Source organism: Moschus berezovskii, chromosome X (assembly GCF_049115385.1).
Source record: "Moschus berezovskii isolate FMDL1 chromosome X, NW_MosBer_1.0, whole genome shotgun sequence".
Lineage (NCBI taxonomy): Eukaryota > Metazoa > Chordata > Mammalia > Artiodactyla > Moschidae > Moschus > Moschus berezovskii.
Genome location: NC_142488.1, coordinates 95,126,372 through 95,135,922, shown reverse-complemented (window position 1 = coordinate 95,135,922; position 9,551 = coordinate 95,126,372). Strand labels below are relative to the sequence as shown.

The window sequence follows — 9,551 nt, the reverse complement described above, 5'->3', positions numbered from 1 at the left end:
ACTCCAGACTCCTCTGTCCATGGAATTTTCCAAGCAAGAACACTGGACTGGGTTGTCATTTCCTATTCAGGGGATCTTCCTGACCAAGGGGTCGAACACACATCTCTTGCATTTCCTACATTGGCAGGTGGATTCTTAACCACTATGCCACCTGGGAAATTCCAGATCTACCCTCAGTTGTTTACAAATACTCTTTGCAACCCTATGGATTGCAGAAAGCCAGGCTTCCCTGTTCATCACCAACTCCTGAAGCTTACTCAAACTCATGTCCATAGAGTTGGTAATGCCATCCAACTATCTCATCCTCTGTCATCCCCTTCTCCTCCCATCTTCAATCTTTCCCAGCACCAAGGTCTTTTCCAGTGAGTCAGTTGTTCGCATCAGGTGGCCAAAGTATTGGAGTTTCAGCTTCAGCATCAGTCCTTCCAAAGAACATTCAGGACTGATTTCCTTTAGGATGGACTAATTGGATATCCTTGCTGTCCAAGGGACTCTCAAGAGTCTTCTCCAACACCACAGTTCAAAAGCATCAGTTCTTCAGTGCTCAGCTTTCTTTATAGTCCAGCTCTCACATCCATACATGACTACTGGAAAAACCATAGCTTTGACTAGATGGACGTTTGGTGGCAAAGTAATGTCTCTGCTTTTTAATATGCTGTCCAGGTTAGTCATAGCTTGTCTTCCAAGAAGCAAGCATCTTTTAATTTCATGGCTGCAGTCACTGTCTGCAGTGATTTTGGAGCCCCCCAAAATAGAATCTCTCACTGTTTCCACTGTTTCCCCATCTATTTGCCGTGAAGTAATGGGACCAGACGGAGAAGGCAATGGCAAGCCACTCCAGTACTCTCGCCTGGAGAATCCCATGGACAGAGGAGCCTGGTAGGCTGCAGTCCGTGGGGTCGCTAAGGGTCGGACACGACTGAGCGACTTCACTTTCACTTTCCACTTTCACACATTGGAGAAGGAAATGGCAACCCACTCCAGTGTTCTTGCCTGGAGAATCCCAGGGACAGGGGAGCCTGGTGGGCTTCTGTCTATGGGGTCACACAGAGTCGGACACGACTGAAGTGACTTAGCAGCAGCAGCAGCAATGGGACCAGATGCCATGATCTTAGTTTTCTGAATGTTGAGTTTTAAGCCAACATTTTCACTCTCCTCTTTCACTTTCATCAACACGCTCTTTAGTTCTTCACTTTCTGCCATAAGGTTGCTGTCATCTGCATATCTGAGATTATTGGCATTTCTCCTGGCACTCTTGATTCCAGCTTGTGCTTCCTCCAGCACAGCATTTCTCATGATGTACCCTGCATATAAGTTAAATAAGCAAGGTGACAATATACAGCCTTGATGTACTCCTTTCCCTATTTGGAACCAGTCTGTTGTTTTGCATTATCATGAATTATCATCATTTTATATTTACTACTAATAAAAATTAGCCTTTTTCTCTTTATGATAATAACAGTTTTATCACCTCATGGGCTACCTGTCACTCATTAGCTGCTACTGTGGAGACTGTGGCTACCCTCACATCCATACATGACTACTGGAAAAACCATAGGTTTGACTAGACAAACCTTTGTTGACAAAGGTTTGCTGGCAAATGTCTCTGCCTGGCGGGCTACAGTCCATAGGGTCACAAAGAGTTGGATACAACTGAAGCGACTTATAACGCATTCAAGCACACAAACAGCAATGTATGTCTATGTGTGCTCAGTTGTGTCCGACTTTTTGTGACCCCATGGGGATCTTTCTGACCAAGCAGTAGAGCCCACATCTCTTGCATCTCCTGCATTGGCAGGAGGATTCTTTACCACTACACCAGCAGGAGCAGATAAAAAAACCATGCTTACCCATTCTATTCCTTCAATCTGATTTCAGTTCAGTGCTGCTTTTTAAATGCCTCACAGTAAATATTAATACATTTACTGTCAATGGGCTTTCCCATCATCCATGCAAACAAACAAAAAACAGAATCAATTTGCTGAGGAATCAGTGAACTAAGATGGACTGGAATGGGTGGATTTAACTCAGATGATCATTATATCTACTACTGTGGCCAAGAATCCTTTAGAAGAAATGAAGTAGCCATCATAGTCAAAAAGAGAGTCCAAAATGCAGTGCTTGGATGCAATTCTCAAAAATGACAGAATGATCTCTGTTCATTTCCAAGGCAAACCATTCAATATCATGGTAATCCAAGTCTGTGCCCCGACCAGTAACGCTGAAGAAGCTGAAGTTGAATAGTTCTACGAAGACCTACCAGACCTTCTAGAATTAACACCCAACAAAGATGTCCTTTTCATTATAGGGGACTGGAATGCAAAAGTAGGAAGTCAAGAAACACCTGGAGTAACAGGCAAATTTGGCCTTGGAGCACGGAATGAAGCAGGGAAAAGGCTAATAGAGTTCTGACAAAAGAATGCACTGGTCATAGCAAACACCCTCTCCCAACAACATAAGAGAAGACTCTACACATGGACATCACCAGATGGTCAACACCGAAATCAGATTGATTATATACTTTGCAGCCAAAGATGGAGAAGCTCTATACAGTCAGCACAAACAAGACCAGGAGCTGACCACAGTCAGATCATGAACTCCTTATTGCCAAATTCAGACTGAAATTGAAGAAAGTGGAGAAAACCACTAGACCATTCTGGTATGACCTAAATAAAATCCTTTATGATTATACAGTGGAAGTGAGAAATAAGGGACTAGATTTAAGGGACTAGATCTGATAGACAGAGCGCCTGATGAACTATGGATGAAGGTTCATGACACTGTACAGGAGTCAGGAATCAAGACAATCCCCAAGAAGAAGAAATGCAAAAAAGCAAAATGGCTGTCTGAGGAGGCCTTGCAAATAGCTGTGAAAAGAAGGGAAGCAAAAAGCAAAGGAGAAAAGGAAATATACACCCATTTGAATGCAGAATTACAAAGAATATCAAGGAGAGATTTAAAAAGCCTTCCTCAGTGATCAGTGCAAAGAAATAGAGGAAAACAACGGAATGGGAAAGACTAGAGATCTCTTCAATAAAATTAGAGATACCAAGGGAACATTTCATTCAAAGATGGGCACAATAAAGGACAGAAAAGGTAGGAACCTAACAGAAGCAGAAGATATGAAGAAGAGGAGGCAAGAATACACAGAAGAACTGTACAAAAAAGATCTTCACGACCCCGATAATTACGATGGTGTGATCACCCACCTAGAGCCACACATCCTGGAATGTGAAGACAAGTGGGCCTTAGGAAGCATCACTATGAAAAAAGCTAGTGGAGGTGACGGAATGCCAGTTGAACTATTTCAAAGGTGCTGTCAAAGTGCTGCACTCAATATGCCAGCAAATTGGGAAAACTCAGCTGTGGCCACAGGACTGGAAAAGGTCAGCTTTCATTCCAATCCCAAAGAAAGGCAATGCCAAAGAATGCTCAAGCTACCGCACACTTGCACTCATCTCATACGCTAGTAAAGTCATGCTCAAAATTCTCCAAGCCTGGCTTCAACAATACGTGAACCGTGAACTTCCAGATGTTCAAGCTGGTTTTACAAAAGGCAGAGGAACCAGAGATCAAATTGACAACATCCGCTGGATCATGGAGAAAGCAAGAGAGTTCCAGAAAAACATCTGTTTCTGCTTTATTGACTATGCCAAAGCCTTTGACTGTGTGGATCACAATAAACTGTGGGAAATTCTGAAAGAGATGGTAATACCACACCACCTGTCCTGTCTCTTGAGAAACCTATATGCAGGTCAGGAAGCAACAGCTGGAACTGGACATGGAACAACAGACTGGTTCCAAATAGGAAAAGGAGTACGTCAAGGCTGTATATTGTCACCCTGCTTATTTAACTTATATGCAGAGTACATCATGAGAAACTCTGGGCTGAATGAAGCACAAGCTGTAATCAAGATTGCCGAGAGAAATATCAGTAACCTCAGATATGCAGATGACACCACCCTTATGGCAGAAGGTGAAGAAGAACTAAAGAACCTCTTGATGAAAGTGAAAGAGGAGAGTGAAAAAGTTGGCTTGAAGCTCAACATTCAGAAAACTAAGATCATGGTATCTAGTCTCATCACTTCATGGGAAATAGATGGGGAAACAGTGGAAACTGTGGCTGCCTTTATTTTGGGGGGTTCCAAGATCACTGCAGATGGTGATTGCAGCCATGAAATTAAAAGACGCTTACTCCTTTGAAGGAAAGTTATGACCAACCTAGACAGCAGAGACATTATTTTGTCAACAAAGGTCCGTCTAGTCAAGGCTATGGTTTTCCAGTGGTCATGTATGGATTTGAGAGTTGGACTATAAAGAAATCTGAGTGCCAAAGAATTGATGCTTTTGAAATGTGGTGCTGGAGAATAGCCTTGAGAGTCCTTTGGACTGCAAGGAGATCCAACCAGTCCATCCTAAAGGAAATCAGTCCTGAATATTCATTGGAAGGACTGGTGCTGAAGTTGAAACTCCAATACTTTGGCCACCTGATGCGAAGAGCTGACTCATTGGAAAAGCCCCTGATGCTGGGAAAGATTGAAGGCAGGAGGAGAAGGGGACGACAGAGGATGAGATGGTTGCATGGCATCACCGATTCAATGGACATAGGTTTGGGTGAACTCCGGGAGTTGGTGATGGACAGGGAGGCCTGGTGTGCTGTGATTCATGGGGTCGCAAAGAGTCGGACACGACTGAGCGACTGAACTGACTGACTGACTGACTGGCAAATGTTAAATGATTCAAAGGACCAGTTAGACCTAATTGATATCTATAGGACATTTCACGCCAAAACAATGAAGTTCACCTTTTGCTCAAGTGCACAAGGAACCTTCCCCAGGATATATCACATCCTTGGCCATAAATCTAGCCTTGGTAAGTTCAAAAAAACTGAAATCATTCCAAGCATCTTTTCTGATCACAATGAGGTAAGATTAGATATCAACTGCAGGAGAAAAAAAAAACAATTAACAATACAAACGTATGGAGGCTAAACAACATGCTTCTGAATAACCAACAAATCACAGAAGAAATCAAAATATGCATTGAAACGAATGAATTTGGAAACACAACAACCTAAAACCTGTGGCACAGCATAAAAGCAGTGCTAAGGGGAAGGTTCATAGCAGTACAGACTTAAGAAACAAGAAAAAAGTCAATAAATAACTTAACTCTACACCTAGAAAAGGAAGAAATGAAGATGGGTTAGTAGATGGAAAGAAGTCACAAAATTTATGGCAGAAATAAATGAAAAAAAAAAAAAGAGACCATAGCAAAAATCAACAAAGCCCAAAGCTGCTTCTTTGAGAAGATAAATAAAATTGACAAACCATTAGCCAGACTCATCAAGAAACAAAGGGAGAAGAATCAAATCAACAAAATTAGAAATGAAAATGGAGAGAACACAACAGACAACACAGAAATACAAAGGATCATAAGAGACTATTATCAGCAACTATATGCCAATAAATGGACAACCTGGAAGAAATGGACAAATTCTTAGAAAAGGACAACTTTCCAAAACTGAACCAGGAAGAAATAGAAAATCTTAGCAAACCCATCACAAGCAAGGAAATTGAAACTGTAATCAGAAATCTCCTAGCAAACAAAAGCCCAGGTCCAGACCGCTTCACAGCTGTATTCTACCAAAAATTTAGAGAAGAGCTAACACCTATTCTACTCAAACTCTTCCAGAAAATTGCTGAGGAAGGGAAACTTCCAAACTCATTCTATGAGGCCACCATCACCCTAATACCAAAACCTGACAAAGATGCCACAAAAAAAGAAAACTACAGGCCATTATCACTGATGAACATAGATGCAAAAATCCTTAACAAAATTCTAGCAATCAGAACCCAACAACACATTAAGAAGATCATACATCATGACCAAGTGGGCTTTACCCCAGGAATGCAAGGATTCTTCAATATCAGCAAATCAATAAATGTAATATACTACATTAACAAACTGAAAAATAAAAACCATATGATTATCTCAATAGATGCAGAGAAAGCCTTTGACAAAATTCAACATCCATTTATGATTAAAAAAACCCTCCAGAAAGCAGGAATAGAAGGAATATACCTCAACATAGTAAAAAGTGTATATGACACACCCTCAGCAAACACTACCCTCAATGGTGAAAGATTGAAAGCATTTCCCCTAAAAAACAAGGGTGCCCACTCTCACCACTACTATTCAGCATAGTTTTGGAAGTTTTGGCCACAGCAATTAGAGCAGAAAAAGAAATAAAAGGAATCAAGATTGGAAAAGAAGAATTAAAACTCTCACTGTTTGCAGATGACATGATCCTCTACACAGAAAACCCTAAAGACTCTACCAGAAAATTACTAGAGCTAATCAATGAATATAGTAAAGTTGCAGCATATAAAATCAACACACAGAAATCCCTTGCATTCCTATACACTAACAATGAGAAATCAGAAAGAGAAATTAAACAAACAATTCCATTCATCATTGCAATGAAAAGAATAAAATACTTAGGAATAAATCTACCTAAAGAAACCAAAGACCTATATATAGAAAACTATAAAACACTGATGAAAGAAATCAAAGAGGACACAAACAGATCGAGAAATATTCCGTGTTCATGGATCGGAAGAATCAATATAGTGAAAATGGGTATACTAACTATGGCAATCTATAGATTCAATGGAATCCCTATCAAGCTACCAATGGTATTTTTCAGAGAACTAGAACAAATAATTTCACAATTTGTATGGAAATACAAAAAAACCTCGAATAGCCAAAGCAATCTTGAGAAGGAAGAGTGGAACTGGAGGAATCAACCTGCCTGACTTCAGGCTCCACTACAAAGCCACAGTCATCAAGACAGTATGGTACTGGCACAAAGACAGAAATGTAGATCAATGGAACAAAATAGAAAGCCCAGAGGTAAATCCATGCACGTATGGACACCTTATCTTTGACAAAGGAGGCAAGAATATACAATGGAGAAAAGACAATCTCTTTAAGAAGCAGTGCTGGGAAAACTGGTCAACCACTTGTAAAAGAATGAAACTAGAACACTCCCTAACACCATACACAAAAATAAACTCAAAATGGATTAAAGATCTAAATTAAGACCAGAAACTATTAAACTCCTAGAGGAAAACATAGGCAAAACACTCTCCAATATAAACTATAGCAGGATCCTCTATGACCCACCTCCCAGAATATTGGAAATAAATGCAAAAATAAACAAATGGGACCTAATTAAAATCAAAAGCTTCTGCACAGCAAAGGAAACTATAATCAAGGTGAAAAGACAGCCTTCAGAATGGCAGAAAATAATAGCAAACGAAGCAACTGGCAAAGAATTAATCTCAAAAATATACAAGCAACTCCTGTAGCTCAATTCCAGAAAAATAAAAGACCCAATCAAACAATGGGCCCAGAACTAAACAGATATTTCTCCAAAGCATACGTACAGGTGGCTAACAAACACATGAAAAGATGCTCACATCAGTCATAATCAGAGAAATGCAAATCAAAACCACAATGAGGTACCATTTCACACCAGTCAGAATGGCTGCTATCCAAAAGTCTACAAGCAATAAATGCTGGAGAGGGTGTGGAGGAAAGGGAACCCTCTAACACTGTTGGTGGAAATGCAAAATCATACAGCCACTATGGAGAACAGTGTGGAGATTCCTTACAAAACAGGAAATAGAACTGCCATAAGACCTAGCAATCCCACTGCTGGGCATACATGCTGAGGAAACCAGAATTGAAAGAGACAAATGTACCCCAGTGTTCATCGCAGCACTGTTTATAATAGCCAGGACATGGAAGCAGCCTAGATGTCCATCGGCAGATGAATTGATGAGAAAGCTGTGGTACATATACACAATGGAATATTACTCAGCCATTAAAAGGAATACATTTGAATCAGTTCTAATGAGGTGGATGAAACTGGAGCCTATTATACAGAGTTAAGTAAGCCAGAAAGGAAAACACCAATACAGTATACTAACGCATATATATGGAATTTAGAAAGATGGTAATGATAACCCTATACGCAAGACAGCAAAAGAGACACAGCTATATTGAACAGCCTTTTGGACTCTGTGGGAGAGGGTGAGGGTGGGACGATATGGGAGAATGGCATTGAAACATGTAAAATATCATATGTGAAACGAATCTCCAGTCCAGGTTTGATGCATGATACAGGGTGCTCGGGGCTGTTGCAATGGGATGACCCAGAGGGATGGGATGGAGAGGGATCTGGGAGGGGGATAGAGGATGGTGAACACATGTATACTCATGGCGGATTCAAGTCAATATATAGCAAAACCAATACAATATTGTAAAGTAAAAAAGATTCATTAATTAATTTTAAAAAAGAAAATGAAATGAGATAACTTACAAAGAAAATAAAGATACCACTGAGTTTGACTGACTGTGTGGTTAAATGTGGGGGAGGGGCGGTGGGAGTTGGGGGTGGGGCATCCAGTGTCTTGTGACATAGGCTGCCATAGTAACAGGTCTCCTGCCTTGCATTTTATCCAATCAGATATGGACAGTGTTTGTGACTGCAGGGAGAGCAGGGCTTATAAACTCAGCCAACTGCCTTCAACCCCCGCATTGTCCTTCCCTCTGAGTAGCAGGGACTGGTGGCTCCGACATGGCTCAACCATCCTCTGACAACTCTGAGGAAGACCTGGGCATCAACGGAACCGGCACCTCCAAAATAGAGCCCTCTGGAACGGAGCCCTCCGAAACAGAGTCTTCAGAAACGGAGCCCTCAGAACCGGAGCCCTATGATGCTGAGCCAAAGAAGGCGAAACAGAAGCCAGCTCAGGGCCGCCACCACCGCTGCCGCCACCGCCACCGTCCGGACAACTTTGCAAGCTTCGCCACCTATGTCCTCTGGGTGCTGAGGCAAGTGCACACAGGCCTGAGTCTCTCCCACGAGGCCATGAACGTCATGGATTCGTTCGTGAAGGATATGTTTGAGCAGATCGCCGAAGAGGCTGGGCGCTTGGCCTGCTCCAACAAGCACTGCACCGTCACGAGTGGAGAGATCCTGACAGCCGTGCGTCTTCTCTTGCCTGGGGAGATCGGCAAGTACACAGTGTCCAAGGCCACCAAGTCGGTCATCAGATACAACACCCGCAGATGAACTGCATCATGACCACCGCAACATCGCAAACCAAAGACTCTTATCAGAACCACTGGAAGGGAAAAGACCTGTAGCGATAAAGAGCCACATCCATCCACTCTGGGTTCTTTACGTATGCCCTACTTTCCACCCCAAGGAAAACATTAAAAACCTCATCAAGTTTGCTTCAATAAGCATCGGTTGTGTCATTTGTTCGATGGAAGATCGTGTACTTTTTTCTTAACGTATTGCATCTCGTCACTTTCCTAAATGGTCATTTCTATTCGTGGTTTCTCAGTCAGCGATTTTAAGGATCTTTATGGTCAAAATTCTTTCCCTAAAAGCTTCATTGGCCTTTTTCATTTTCATTCTCCCACCTATATTTAGGTATCATCCAGAGATTTTTATATGGGGTATAGCAACCGATAAA

General features: G+C 41.6%; 1 pseudogene; it reads left to right on the top strand.

Annotated features, from left to right (window-relative positions):
- The first annotated feature begins 8,638 nt into the window (after nt 1–8,638).
- On the top strand, nt 8,639–9,142 carry LOC129535133 (histone H2B pseudogene; annotated as a pseudogene).
- The last annotated feature ends 409 nt before the right edge of the window (nt 9,143–9,551 follow it).